Source organism: Malaclemys terrapin, chromosome 1 (genome assembly GCF_027887155.1).
Source record: "Malaclemys terrapin pileata isolate rMalTer1 chromosome 1, rMalTer1.hap1, whole genome shotgun sequence".
Taxonomy (NCBI): domain Eukaryota; kingdom Metazoa; phylum Chordata; order Testudines; family Emydidae; genus Malaclemys; species Malaclemys terrapin.
This window is the reverse complement of record NC_071505.1, coordinates 152,723,007-152,737,869: the sequence shown is the minus strand read 5'-3', so window position 1 is coordinate 152,737,869 and position 14,863 is coordinate 152,723,007. Positions and strand designations below refer to the sequence as shown.

Below are 14,863 nucleotides of genomic sequence, written 5' to 3'. Positions count from 1 at the left end.
AAGTAGTTAGGAGCACCAGTCCCATTTAATTTCAATAAGATTTGTGCACCTATTTCACATAGGCAGTTTTGAAAATCACTCTCATATCCTTTAGAATAGGTATTCTTATGAATGGATGCATTATAAATTGTACCTGGATGCTTCATCTCATTTTCCCTTTTCTTTTTCTTTCCTTTTGGTTATCCCTTATTTATCTTTTGTCCTTCTTTAACATTCCACTTATGTTCTGTACTCAGATTTACGTACTTTATGATAATATCCTCTCATCTAAATTTATTTTCTTGCTTTTCTGTCCATGTCTCCCAGATTTGTCAATGTCATCCATCAGGGTAGCATCTAAGTGCTGGGTCATAATTTTTATGTTTACCTTTAGCTTGCATTTATTATGATAAACTCTCTCAGCCTTGCTCCCACACCTTTAGTTAACTCTTATTTCCTAATCTCCTCGATTCACACCAAGCACAGGAGGGGAATTAAGTACGTGTAGAGGCAATGTTGGCTGTCAGAGATTGACTGACAGCAAGCACAGCATCTGCAAGTGCCAAGACGCTACAGTTTGTACAGTGAGGTGAGACCTCTGTGCCCAATATGCCTTCCTTGATTGGACAGACATTTTGAGTGTGACTGCCGATCATTGTTAGCCCAATGACTCCCTGCATCCTCCTCACTTCCTTTTCCCAGGCTGTCAGCCTGGTACACTGAAGAGAAATCACAGGTTTTCTAATTGGGTTTGTGCCTGCACAGAGGAGAAACCTAAATACAGGCCAGATCTGCAATGATCATGAAGAGTGCGCTACCCAGATTCCACTGGTATGGATTATCAGACTTGTGCCCATTTGATTAACTTTCCAGCTGTTCCCTAATTACTATGATAAACACATAAGGACTGTGGCCTCTCTTGAAAGAAAGAAAGAAAGAAAGAAAGAAAGAAAGAAAGAAAGAAAGAAAGAAAGAAAGAAAGAAAGAAAGATTGATCAGCAAAAACTCACAAAAAATCTTTAAAGTCATACATTATTTTATCTTCTATGGTTCAAGTATTTCATATGTAACAAATCTTCTAGAGGGCACATGAGACCCAGATGATCCTGTAACCAGCTTGGCAGAGGGAATCCATGCCCACTTCAAAGGTGTCAGACTGAAGACTACTGTTGGGGCTATGTGGCTCTGTTCAGTCTTCTTGACTGCTACCTGTATGGATGTTTGGGAGGCATCATGCAACCCACTCCAATGCTATTTCCTCATTGAATCTGTGACTACCTGTGGCAAAGGGGAGGCATGTCCAGCAACATGAACACTATGTGGCCTGCCCCAAAGGGTTTTTCTTTGCTCAGGATGAGTAACTGAGGAATCCAGCCAGGATGAGCAGCTGCAACAGGCTGTGAATCTGACCCTATAGATGTAACCTTTCCTTGGATTTAACTAAGATAGGATGGTCCTTTGGCAGGTCACTTTTCAGCAAAGTCGAGGATAGAAGTTATCTAAGTCTTAGACTGCACTAAAGCTCTTGGGAACTATGGTGTCTCAAGTGTTCTGATAGAAGGCAGAAAATATAGACAGTAAATCTCCTTAGTTTATGAGTGGTTTTATGGGTAGCCTTGGCTTACATAGCTCAGAAGCTCGTGACTACTGCAATAACAAAGAGTTGCTTTTTTTGCTATATTTTTGCAAGGTCTCATGGGAAGCTTATTTTGCATACACTGAGAGAGTGTTTGCCTGATAAACCGCACGTACTGTATGTCTGTCTGGCACAAATGAGAGAAATTTGTCCTCTCATTTACAAGAGTCTATTTATAGTGGTACTTACACGATTGACCCATGGACTCATGGGCTTCCTGTTCCCCCCATAAACATTGAAACAGAAGCTTTCACACTCGCCCAAAGCCCATGACAATTATGCCTCTTTAAGTCCTGCTTCGACTGAGGGTGATCACAGGGACCACAGGTGCCTAGGGAAGGTTCTGATGAAATAGATCAGTAATAGCATCTGGCAAGGTGCATGGTCACAGCAGAAATCTACATACCTCAGGTTGCTGTGAGGCACCAAAGGTGGAGATCAGGTGTCTTTGAACACATAAGGAATGTAGTGTTTGTTGTTACTATCTCCTCCTGAAATATAAAAAGTCATGCCCTGAGAGAAGCTATATAGGTGCTCAGCACCTCTCAGGATTGGCCTCAAAGTACTTTGCAAAAGTAGCTTAATAAGCTCTCAACCACTTTGATGAAATCTCAACAGCATAAATCTTTGTCATCTCGTCAGATTCATTTTTTATAATGTCCATTTTACAAAACAACATATACCATATATCTAGAACAGATATCCTTGTGTTACATTGCATAGGTATGTGCTAAATAAATTTATCATAGGCCTGCATAGTCAACACAGCACAAATCCTTTCTCCTAAGGCTTATTCTAATATTTCAAAACACTGCATCTTCAAACAGCCACAGCTTAAAAAGCTTCAACAAGCTAGAACAACATTTCCTATTCTCCTCACAGATACACAATTATTCCGTAAAAATCATACCTGCCCAAGGCATGGGGGTTCAATCCTGCCCCAGTGACAGGTTTTCTATCTATACAAATGTCACTGCTTTAACATCTGATATTTGCACTGGAAGAAAGAGTTTTGTCCCACTGCAAAGGAGATTTGTCTCACTGCGAAGGAGAGTTTTGTCCCAACTTCCTAATGGGATATTCAGCACTCACTTCTAGCCCTGATCATGCCCAAGAGATCAAAATTAATGTAATGTCATTCACAGGCTATTTTAGGTCATTTGTAGGGTTTAGATATTTATTAGTTTGAATATTTTTCTCCCACTGTGCCCTACACTGTAGGATTCATGAACCTAAGGGACCTGGCTTTGCAGACAAAGCCAGGTAACAAACTATTCCAATACATTAAAAAAAAAAACCCTCTAAATTTTTCCTCAAATATTTTTTCTATAATGTGTATGGCATCTACAGAATATATAAAGGTGTATATATAAAGATAGAACTGTTTGTAGTATTCATTGTGAATACATTAACAAACTCAGGGTATGTCTACACAACAAAAGCAGTGCACAGGCTAGCCTACACCAAACTTGTTTGAATCCAGCTAGCGTAAGTAACAATAACAGAGAAGCCAGCATGGGCTTTAGAGCGACCTAATGAACAGAGTACGTAGTACCCAGGTCTGTGCCAGGCTTGTGTTACCCATGCTGAAGCCTGTGCTACTCTGTCTCTACTGCTACTGTTACCTGTACTAGTTGGATTCAAGATAGCTTGGGCAGGTTAGCCAATACACAGCTTTTGCTGTGCAGACACACCCTCATTTACCCCTTTTTTTCTGTTTGGGAAGCGTTTGTGAGCCAAGTTAAATTTTGCAAACATATTTGCTATTCCTAAGTATTCGCTGACTGACTCGGATGAATGTTTTTCACCCTATTGACTGTTTCTGAACGGTTCACTTTTACCATTTGTTATTCATACTGTTTTATTCAAAGGTCAACTAAGTCACATGGAATGATTTCTGCTCCTTGATTTGTTAACCAGGCGGGATAGAAATCGATGATTTTTTTAAAAAAATTGATTTTTAAAATTTTAATTCAAATATTTTAAAATTTAAATAAAGGTTTATTTTTTAAAAATAAACTTATTTAAAATTAAATTTGAAATTATGACAGTTTATGTTAAGGCCTAATCTTACTATACTCTATGAGTCAAACCACTGAGCTGGTTGAAGTCACTGGCTAAGCACTAGAACCAGAGTTTTTTGAAGTGCTAAACCAGCTTTTGTTATTCGTGGCCTTTTCTGCAGGTGCAGCCAGAATATTTTATTAATTTCAGTTTATTCAACTTGTTCAGTTCAATGACTAGTTCATTCAAGGTTAAGAAACCAATCAGAGTTGAGAAAGCAGAAAAACATTAAAGAGTCTGGTGGCACCTTAAAGACTAACAGATTTATTTGGGCATAAGCTTTCGTGAGTATAAACCTCACTTCTTCGGATGCATAGAGTGAAAGCTTTCACTCTATGCATCCGAAGAAGTGAGGTTTATACTCACGAAAGCTTATGCCCAAATAAATCTGTTAGTCTTTAAGGTGCCACCAGACTCTTTGTTGTTTTTGTAGATACAGACTAACACGGCTACCCCCTGATACAGAAAAACATTGTTTTCCTCTTCCAATATTTGACTAAAAACTAGGTGTAAGAGGATGAATTCTACTAGTTCTAAAATCTTGAAGGATGTGGTAACTAGAGACCATCAGCTTAATTCAATAACTACATATAATATTTCATTTGTTTAATAAATCAATTCAGTTTTAAATGTAAAACATGTTTTGATAAACTTTCTGATTTTTTTTTCCTTATGTATCCAGCCCATTTAAGGAAAAAAATGCTGGTTTTGTGCATTTTTAATTTAATTTGAATTTCTGTCCAAATAGAGCTTGACACAAATCAGAAGTAAAAAATTAATCATCACCTAGTAAATAAGAAATGCATCATTCACCATTTTATAACATAATAAAAATGGTAAACATCAAGAATAATTACTTACATATATGGAGACAGTGTACAGATACAGTGTATCTGCCCGGTTAGCAAAGAAAAAAAAAGGCAGCACCAAATATAATGCCAAGACTATATTTCGTTGCAAATCATCCTGTTTTCAGTAATTCCCAAGCTATGAGAAGAAACCTTTCTTTAGGAAAATAACTAAAAAGTACAAATGCAAAATGAGATTAAAATAGATGGTTTAAATCAAGATTTTCCAATTGCTGCTTTAAATCACGATTAAAGCCAGTGATTTAAATCAATCCATCCAGACGCTAACTGAAGACTTTTCACCTGAATATTTGTGAAATGCCAGTAAAAAGAGGCACAAATACAGTCAAATCAAATAGACATTAAAAATGTGAACAGATATTCACTGACAACTTTTCTGCAGTGTCCTGCCAGCTCTAGTACTAAGGTATGTTTAAAGGTGGAGGGATAAGACAACTCATACAAACAACAAACTCACATTTGTAAGCAGTTTTGCTGTAATATATAAAAACCATATATGAATTACATGAGGGGATGGGATGGAATAAAGGATTTACCAGCGCTCATGTTGGAAGGTCTGCATGACTTACCTATTGGTGGCTTCTCTACTTTCGAGCAATGTGGCCATCCCAAACTCATGCCTTTAAAGACTTTATGCCACACAGCATTGTTCTGTACACTCTATCCACAGTACATCAGTACGAACTGAAAGCTACACATTAATTATGTGATTTAGCCTGGCCGTGCATTTTGCTATTACATGGGGATTCCAGTTTGGGTCCACTGACTCCCCTGACCAAGAGAGGCTGGGAGAGATATGGAGGCAGCTGACTTAGCTGCTGGGAGACATGAACATTGATATCATTTTCTAGTGAACCTTCTGGGGATGGCAGAGAGCACCATTCCGCTCTTGTCTGTCAGAGAAAGGACTGTTACAATACATGGAGTCTGAAGGTGGTGGCAATGGGGAATGAATTGTGGGGAGTACAGGGAATTTACAGGGTTCTTCCTCACCCCACTGAAAAAAGTCAATGGATTAATTTATGCACTAGCCCATCACCATCTCAAAAGCAAGACTGTTAGCTGGCTGCTTTCCTGCAAGCTATGCTTTCACCTTAACTGAATGTATTGAGAAGTGAAATAGTAGTGCATTAGTGGACTAGGTTGCATAGCAATGAAAATGGAAGAGGAGAAGACATTTGCTTGTTAGCACCACGGACAGAGCTGTCAGCAAAAGGGAATCCCTTTTTGTCTGGGAGAACAAAAACAAAATCAATGTCAAATTTAAATGTGCTTCTTGTCAGTCTTATACATTACAACCAGATTCATTTTTTATACTTACTAACCTGTAAAGGGGGGGAAGGGAGGAGAAAGTCTAGAAGATAAAATCCCAAAGCTGTCAGCAAGGATTTCTTCTGATCATGAGAGGTACTGAGCTCCTGCACCACTGACATCAATGGGAGTTGCAGGTGGCTCAGCATCTCTCAGAGTCAGACACTTAGCTATGTGATTAATTCACTTTGATACGAGTCATAAAACTAAACCCCCTGTGAAATGCTTTGAAAATTACACCTAAGAAGTGGAAGAGAGCAGGACCTTACCATACCTCTCCCTTTCCCTTTAATAAGAACAAAAGCACTTCATAGGACCAAACCTACATTTCACTGTTCACATATTACATTTCAGACCAGTGGTTCCCAGCATTTTTGTCTATCTTAGGTATTTATACAGTTCCCACTACTACAATATCTGAGCACCTCGCAATCTATACTATATTTATCGTTGTAACCCCCTGGTGAAGTAGGAAAGCACTACTTATCCCTATTTTACAGGTTGGAAACTAAGGCACAGATAGGTTAAGGCCTGGATTCACAAAAAAATTACGTGTTGTGATGTAGAGCATCACAGCACCTAGCTTTTAGGTGCCTAGAAAATCACTGCAATTCACAAAGCCTGAGTTTGAATGCAGGGAGATACGATATACAATGCATGCAGGGAGATACACACCTTAGACAGTGATTCACAAAAGACAGCACGCTAGGCAGGGAGCTGCTTTAACTAGCTTTAACTAGTGGGAGTGGCCGACCAGAGTGTATGCTATGCCCTGCTCCTCTGATGGAGATAGGCTCCTAAGTCCAGGGTGCAGGAAGGCACCTAGATCTGCTAGCAATTCACAGCTGGGACCCCTCTATGCTGTTTTTGCAAGAAGCAAGGATTTGTGTGGAGGGGAAAGAGGACCTCCCTCACAACTTTTAGCCCAGTGGTTAAGGTACTCTCCTGGGACATGGAAGACCCTCAGTTCAAGTCCCCCCTCCACCTGAGTGGGAGAAGAGATTTGAACAGGGGTCTTCCACCTCTCAAGTGAGTGCTCTATTAGGCTGCGGGATAGTCTGATGTACCAAATAACTAAAAAGTCATTGGAACAGGGGAACTGGATCCCACTTCCTGGGTGAATGCTCTAACCACCAGGTAATAGAATCATTCTTATGCTTGTTCTCTCTCTCTCTTTAGCCCAAATGACTCTTTCATTATTTGTCCATAGTGAAACAGCTTCAATAGGAGAGACTGAGGGAGACCTGAACCAGAATCTCCCACAGCTTTGCAGTTATGGCACTTACCTGAGAGAGGACAGAACTGTATTCAAATCCCTTCTCCCCATCAGGTGGAGGGTGAACTAAATCAGGGATCTCTACAATCCAGGTGAGTGCTCTAACCACTGGGCTAAAAGGTATAAGGAAGGTCCTCCTTCTTCTCCTCTTCCCCTGGCTATTTTGGGTGAACTCATCTGAGAGGTGTGGTCTGCAGGTATGCTCAGAGAGAGCCTACTGGATTGGGGCCTGCACTTGAGTTAGGCTGCCAAATGCCTATTTTTCCCTGGTTCATGAATCACTCTGGGGCTTAGGCAGGAGATAGGTGCCCCGGTGCCTAGAGGGAGGCAGCACTGTGCATGGTCACAGGCAGAAACATAGACACCTAGGGAACTTTTACTGAAAAAACGTAGGCGCTGATCTCCTTTAGGCACCTACAGGGTTCATGGGGAGTTTTGTGAATTGCAGTGGAGCCTAAAATTGGGAACTTAGACACCTAACTATTTTTGTGACTCTAGGCCTAAGTGACTTGCCCAAGATCACACAGGAAATCTTTGGTTCAGCAGGGAACTGAGCTCTGGTTTCCCAAGTATCAGCTCAGTGCTCTAACCACTAGATCAACCTTCTTTTTCCATTTTGGTGTTGAAGCCCCCTCAGTCTGTATTGGAAACATACCTGTCCTTCCTATGTGTCCTTCCCATGTGTCCTTATGCCATGCCCCGGTCACTTCTTCCAAAGGTTTTTGCCCATTTTCTTTTCTCATCTCTGCTGACCTTTTCTGTCTCCACTTTCGCCTTTCTTGCCTCTTTCTCCCTCAGCTCTCAGCCATTCTTTCTCAGATTCTTCCCCCTCCATCTCATTTAGTCCTCTTTCTGGCTTTTCTGTCGCCCTTTTCTCATCTTCCTTGGTGCTACCCCATTTCTACCCCCTCCCCTACACTTATTAGAAGGATTCATCGTGCTGAAAGTAGGGGAGGAGCCCGTGGAGACAGGTACTCTTCTGGAAGCAAAAAACAAGCACCCTGGGTGCTCCGCTGCTTGAGCAGAGCAGAAGGAACCACCTGCCACTCTCTGCTCTCATTTCAGGTACATCTCACCAATGCGCTAGGATATGCGCACCCAGTTTCTGGGTGAATTTATAGCATTGGTATTAATCTATAAAGCTAAATGGTTTGGGACTGGCCTACTCGAAAGACCGCTTGTCCTTCTGTGTCCTACTGCTGAGAGCAGCAGAGGCAGCTGAGTTGGAGGCCCTACAGAGGAGAGGTTGCTGCTGACAGGGCAACCTTAATTCACGGTCTTTGACCTTGGAGCTTATTTTCTGTCTGTGCTCCATCAGATCTGTTAACCTCTGGGCATTTTGCAAAAACATTTCTTTCCCCCCAGGCTTAGTGGCTGGGCTATTCCGGCAGTTGCATGAGTTTGGGTTTATTTTATTATACTCATTATCTCTGTTGCTGAGGATGGATAAACAGCCCCATATCGTACTGTGTATTTTAATTTCTGCATTGGGTGCTCGGAGCATAGCATGGGCAGTTATAGAGGCTTTTATAAATCTAAATAAACTCATCGTTATATACATGGGAATCGCTTCTGCAGCCCAGTTAGGAGGCATGGCAGTTCCCCGCCCCCGTTTCTCCTCTCTTTCCTTTCTTCGCCAGCACCTCCTGCTGCTCCAATCTGTCGCATGGTGGCCAGTGAAAGACAGGCAAGGGACAACCCTTGTTGCTTAGAGGTTCCCTTTGTTTATTTTTGCCGCCACTGCTGACTCAGGCTAAATGGCACTGGCAGTCGCATACAGCAGGGACCACTGCAACTGAGCCCTGAAGAGGTCTTGGGCCATCTGGGAGCCAGAGCTGTAGACTGAAAAATGAAATGTGCATTTAACAGTGTAAAGCTCAAAGTACAAACTAAAAGAAACTGTCAGTTATAAACATTAATGTGCAGAGTAGGGGCCTGACACAAAACAATGTCCTCTTGGGGCAGAAGCCCTGTCTTTTTATATGGCAGTACAGCACAATACAGGAGCCTGACAAAGAAGACGTGAGAAAATGCAGGTTGATGATAGGCACAAATGGTTAAGTCCTACATGCTTCTGTTCCATGTCCCAGCATTCCTTGGCACTAGGGCACATCCTTAAGCATGGATTTCTTGGCTTTTATTGGCTTTGCATTCTACCCTTAAAGCTCTGTCAGTGTAATTTTAATGCTTGACTTTATTATACAGTTTACTGCACAAAAAGTTCCCAATCATATTAGAAACAAGTCTCCAGTCCTGGATTTTGGGTTGGGTATTTTCTGCTTAGATTTTGAATTCATTGCTGTTGTTAAATGCTGTTTTCCCATCTTTTATTCTTGTTCCTGTCTGTAAATAATGCTAAGGTGTGTCAGCACCTGGAGCTTTGTTGGTTTTCCAGAACAGCAACAACTTCTCTTAAACCCCAGTGAGAGAAGAAACGCTTTTTCTGCCTGGCAGCATTTCAGAGGCATTAAGTGTAAGAGGGAAGGTAAGTAATTCGCCATGCTTCCCCATTTCTGTAATGGGGGAGGACATCTTGATACATTTACAATACTCCTCTGGGGATATTTCATCAGTTATGCCTAACTCTAATGGACAATAATTGATTTGAACTTTCTACTTAGCACAGAGCAGTAAACAGCCTCACTCCAGGCTGCAGCAATGAACTGGCATTTTGTAAAATGAGAGAAATTTGGAAAACTTTTGCAAGTATCAAGAGAAGAAACAGCTTGTCCTCTTGTTTTTAATAACAGAGCTAATAGTTACAAACGCAGATTATATATATTCCATTAGAATACCCCCACTATCTTTCATCAGGGCTTTATCCTTCAGCCACATAAATTCACTTTCAGCTGAGATTTGCCCTACCAGGATACAGTGTATGAATGTATTTTTATCAGCAACATATGAAATAAGTCAGGTGTTTTTTTCTTTTTTTCTTTTGTAGAATCCAAAAGGGCAGATTCTCCATCTTCTGCTCCTGGACAACACTTCCTAACTGCTAGAGCCCATTCACAAAGTAGACTGTAAGGTTGGTGGACTGATGCCTTCACTTCCCTGGCATCTTTTTTCAGGGCCATGCCTTGTGTTGTTTCACTGCTGGGCATAAGAGCAAAATTCCATCATTTTAGATTTTACAAAATTTGGCAAATATAACATCATATCCTTGCCAAGGTTTGCAAAGTGAAAATACAGAGTTTCTTCTAGCTTTGCTAGGGAGTAATTGAGCAACCCTTGCCATCACATGCTGTGCATGTAATGCCCTGTTGCATTACAGATTTACATTAAAGGTTGCAATTGCACCAAATGATCATATCAATAATCCACATTTTATAAAAACTCCCTACATATATATCTGCACCATGATAAGCATGATGGTGAGCTCTGAAAACAGTTTCATAAGGGGTTCACTTTCCTTTACCAATAATATCATCCCTCCCAGAAGAAGATCAGCAAAAAAGCTGTGTTTTCTGATAAACATTAAGGTTGGAATACAGACAGACAAATTCAAAGTTAAGACCAGCTTAGCTTGTTGTTTCTTGGAATAGCAAGCATCATGCTGTATGACTGTTTTCATGCACTCTTTTTGTTGTGTGGGGGACAGAGGGAATCTTTTTTTCTGCGTCATCGTCTAGAACCGGTGTTAGGAACAATTTACTGATCCTCAAAGCTTTTTTACTGGGCCACAAAAGTGTTTCTAACACTGGCAGGTCACTAGGGGTTTGTCTACACTACAATGAAAAACCTATAGCTCGCCTGTGCTAGCTGACTCGGGCTCAAGGGGCTCAGGCTAAGGGGTATTTAATTGCAGTGTAGACATTCGGGCTTGGGCTGGAGTCTGGGCTCTAGGACCCTGTAAGGTGGAAGGGTGCCAAAGCTTGGGCTCCAGCCCAAGCGTGAATGTCTACAATGCAATTAAATAGCCCCTTAGCCTGAGGCCCACAAGCCCAAGTCAACTGGCCTGGGCCAGCCACAGGTGTCTAACTGCAGTGTAGATACTACATGTCAGACTTTAAAACCACACAGTTCTGGCTGCTCTTACGATCATGCTATTTGAAAGCTGGGATCTCAACCTACTTTCAGATGATATCAAATACTGAGACCTGATCTTCAGACTTTTCTCATGTGAGTAGTCTCATTGTCTCATATGAGTAAGGCCTGAGAAGGTCAGACCCTTGATTTCCAGTTCTACTGGTTCTCAAGATGATCCCCATTAAAATCATGTCAGAACTGAAGTGAGTAAAAAGGCAAGATCCCCAGAACGATGTGGCTTTAAGATTTCATATATCATGAACTGTCATGGTGAGTAATGAAAAGCATTTGAAAGTCGAGAACCACAGCTTTCCATGGTATATGGCATGCATTTTTAGGCCTGGTGATTTATGATATATCGGCTATTAAATAACTACTGGTCTCCTGATTTGGGATGCTTTTGGCACTCATCGAGGACTGACATATACAGTTAATAGTAAGTGTAAATTTCATTCGTTGGTGTGTGTGTGTGGAAGTACTACATGTGAAGGACCTTCCCTCCCACCCCATGGTCACAGGGAAACTGTATAGCCATTGTTTCCTGGATCCATTCTCTTTTGGAGATTGTGATTATCTCTACAGCAGTCCCACTATTGATGAAACTTCACATCTGCCTGGTCGAGCATGGTGTGGGGGCAAGGACAAGAATATTACGCCTGTGTGTTGAATGCAAGCATCTCTCTGTTTATTTCTTTGGGGTGTTTTTTTTTTAAATGAAGTTTGTTGATTTTACTTTACAATAATGGGAATAGCCATATTCTAAGTGTCCTAGTATGGTCTACTCTCAGGTACACATCCCTTAAAACAATATCTTATTCAGGATGAGACAAACTTGCAATTTGGGAATGGCAGAAGATGAATATGAAGAAAAGCTTGAACTGACACAAAGCACAATGGATTTCAGCTGAGTATTTCACAACTCCAGCACATCTTAGAGGGAAACTGACGAAGGGAATTGAGAAGTTTAATATGGCCCTTTACAAAAGTAAGGTCATGTACACAGAATGGGCTGAAATCATTAGACTTCAATAGAATTACACCAGCAACACATTTGGTCCAATCTCTTTCCCCACATCTACATGCAAGGATATGGATTCTGAAATAAATGGTCCCGTTTATTTTGCCCATCAGTTGCCTTCTTTCATATACCTTAAAAACTGCACCTTTAGATGTTTAAGTCCAAATTGGTAATCCAATTGATTGCTTCAGGTGTCATGGAGTGGATGGCAGAGAGACCACCAGGATATGATCACTTGGGACAGTGGTTGACAAGATGTTCCACAGTGTGAAGTCCATTCCTGCAGTCACAGATAGGACTGTGTCTCAGTTCCCATTTATGGAAGAGGTAGGTGCATCTGTCATGTGATGTGCAGATGCAGTTCAATATCTTTCTTGGTAGGGAAAAGCCATTGGTTCTTCAGCTGGATCCTCAATGAGACGTTTGTTTAGGATGTTGAAATCCTTCCACCTTGCTCACAATTGATCTTTGGGGGGAAACCCTGAGTCTTTGAGCACTTGCACTGAAAGCCAAAAAAGTTTTCTAGATTTGATTTTGAATCTTAGAATTTTATTTATGTCTTCATGTATTGGGATATCCTTGTTCTCTGGAATACAATGGGACTCCCAAGGAATTCTCATATCACAATGAATTTGGGGTGGGTGATTGTGTGCCAGTAAGGGAAGCCACAGATGTGGTGTTGATTTTACTGTTCTGGTAATGATCTGTATGGCAGTGTTAAGTTGAGAGTTGATGAGTGATGTGTGGGAGCTGTTGTCAAGAACGGTGAGGAATATTCGGTGGTAGAGTAAACAAGGGCTGGTGAATGGGGCCATAGATTTTTTTGCATTGGCTCCCCAAGTTGTTCCTGCCAGTTTCTGGATAAAATTTACATACATTTTTTTTTGTCATGCCAATTAGTGCTTGCTTCACACAACACAGAGGTTAGCAGATGCCAAGAAGTGGCACAAGATCTGATTCTCAATGCTTTGAAATTTCCTCTTCTGTTGCAACAATACTTAAGAATACAGGAATTGCCATACTGGATCAGAACAGTAATCCATCTAGTCCAGGGGGTTGGACTAGAGTTCTCTTCCAACCCTAATCTATGATTCTATGACTTCATTTGGGTTGGATTTTCACCTTCTGAAGGATATCTGTTTGGCATGAATAACCTCTTATACCTTTTAATTTAACCATACTGGGTTTTTCCCTTGCCTTCCTGCTTCCTTTCTTGTTTTCTGGCATGCATGCCTTCTGTGATACCGTTATAGCATGATTAAGTAAACTTTATGCTAATTTCAATTTCTTCACCTGGACATTAGGATCTTTACTAGTTTCCTCATTTCATTAAAAAAAAAAAAAAAAAAATCAACCGCCACCCCAAAAAACAACACAAACAAAAAAATTGTTACAGTTGAGTTGGATGGATAGTGTTAGTTTTTGGAACTTATTAATAAAAGCATTAAACCTGAAGTAATTCCTTAACATCTTGTAGCATACTCCAGTTCCTAAAAGACATGCTTTAATTGGGAACACCATGCTATGCAATGGATACCATCCCAAGCATCTGATTTAGTTCCCTATCCCTTTTATCTTAACAAGTGTAATTATTATGTTATTAATTTACTTTACAAGAAAGTACAGATGCAGCATCTGGCTTCCAGTGATATTCTGATATTTACGCTATTGTATAGCTGGACTGGATGAAGCCTAGCGAGATTCATACTGAGAGAGTGCTTAGTTCCGACAAGATGACAGGACCCTTCTAACTCACACCCTTTACTATCCATTAACACTGTTCCCCCTATACAAGAAATGAACTGACTTCTATATGCATAGTCACAGGAGGCTTCTGGCAGAATTTTTAAGTCTTTGGGAACCAAGCTAGATAGTCAGGGGCACAGAAAAAGTTTAATTTCAAGTCATTTCTTGAGTATGTCAAAATTCCATATGTACAATTTTTAATATGGATTCCCCATATAGTGTTAAAAAGGGTGCTATTTTCCTTGCTGACCCTACCAGATGGGAACAAAGCTTATACAAAATGGGAGCTAGCATATCTGATTTTCAAACTTTTTTCATCCATGGCACTGAGTACAGCCAACAGATGGCTGAAAAAAGAAAATACTGCAGGACACCCCTTTCATAGTATAAGTTGGGTAAAGGTTCAAAATAAATTACACCAATCCTTTATCCATGCAGTTTAGAATGGTTCCAGATGGAAGAAAGATATTAGAGCATCATTCCCATCACCTATTAGGGGTAAATTTTAGTACCCAAATAAAGATGGTACCATATGATTGTGGTCAAAAGGCCAAGAAGCAGCTTCTCCCACCCTAAGATGCTCAGGTCAGCCCCTGACTGACTGATTATAGTCCTTGAAAAACTGATTAAACTTAAAGAGGCCTTTAGCATAGAGAGAGGAAATGGGGATATTCAAAAAGGAATGAAGACACCCCTCCCACTCTGTGGTTGCACCATCTAGTAAACAGGATTCCTCCATGCATGCATCCATCTATCCCAAACTACAGTACAATTGCGCTTCCCAAAATTAGAGCTTAAAAACCAGTAACGGTGGTCCCGTATCTAGCACTCTTTAAAAAAATTAACTTGCATTTCTTCTACCAACCAAAATATTTAGTCAATTAATTATAACAACAATTTTTAATCAGAATGTTGGTAGCATCTGGAAGAGGTAG

The 14,863-nt window shown here is 40.7% G+C and overlaps 1 protein-coding gene across 10 annotated transcripts in view; it reads right to left on the bottom strand.

Annotated features, from left to right (window-relative positions):
• The window catches only part of ZBTB20 (zinc finger and BTB domain containing 20), a 625,639-nt gene that overhangs the window by 75,697 nt on the left and 535,079 nt on the right, over positions 1–14,863 (bottom strand). The window contains exon 8 of one of the 10 annotated variants that reach the window (XR_008446640.1): positions 9,905–10,231. The exons of 8 other annotated variants lie outside the window; for them this stretch is intronic. The gene's annotated coding sequence lies outside the window, so the exon portion shown is untranslated. Of the gene's footprint in view, positions 1–9,904; positions 10,232–14,863 lie in introns of those variants that run through there. One more of the 10 variants, XR_008446641.1, reaches the window with a different exon arrangement.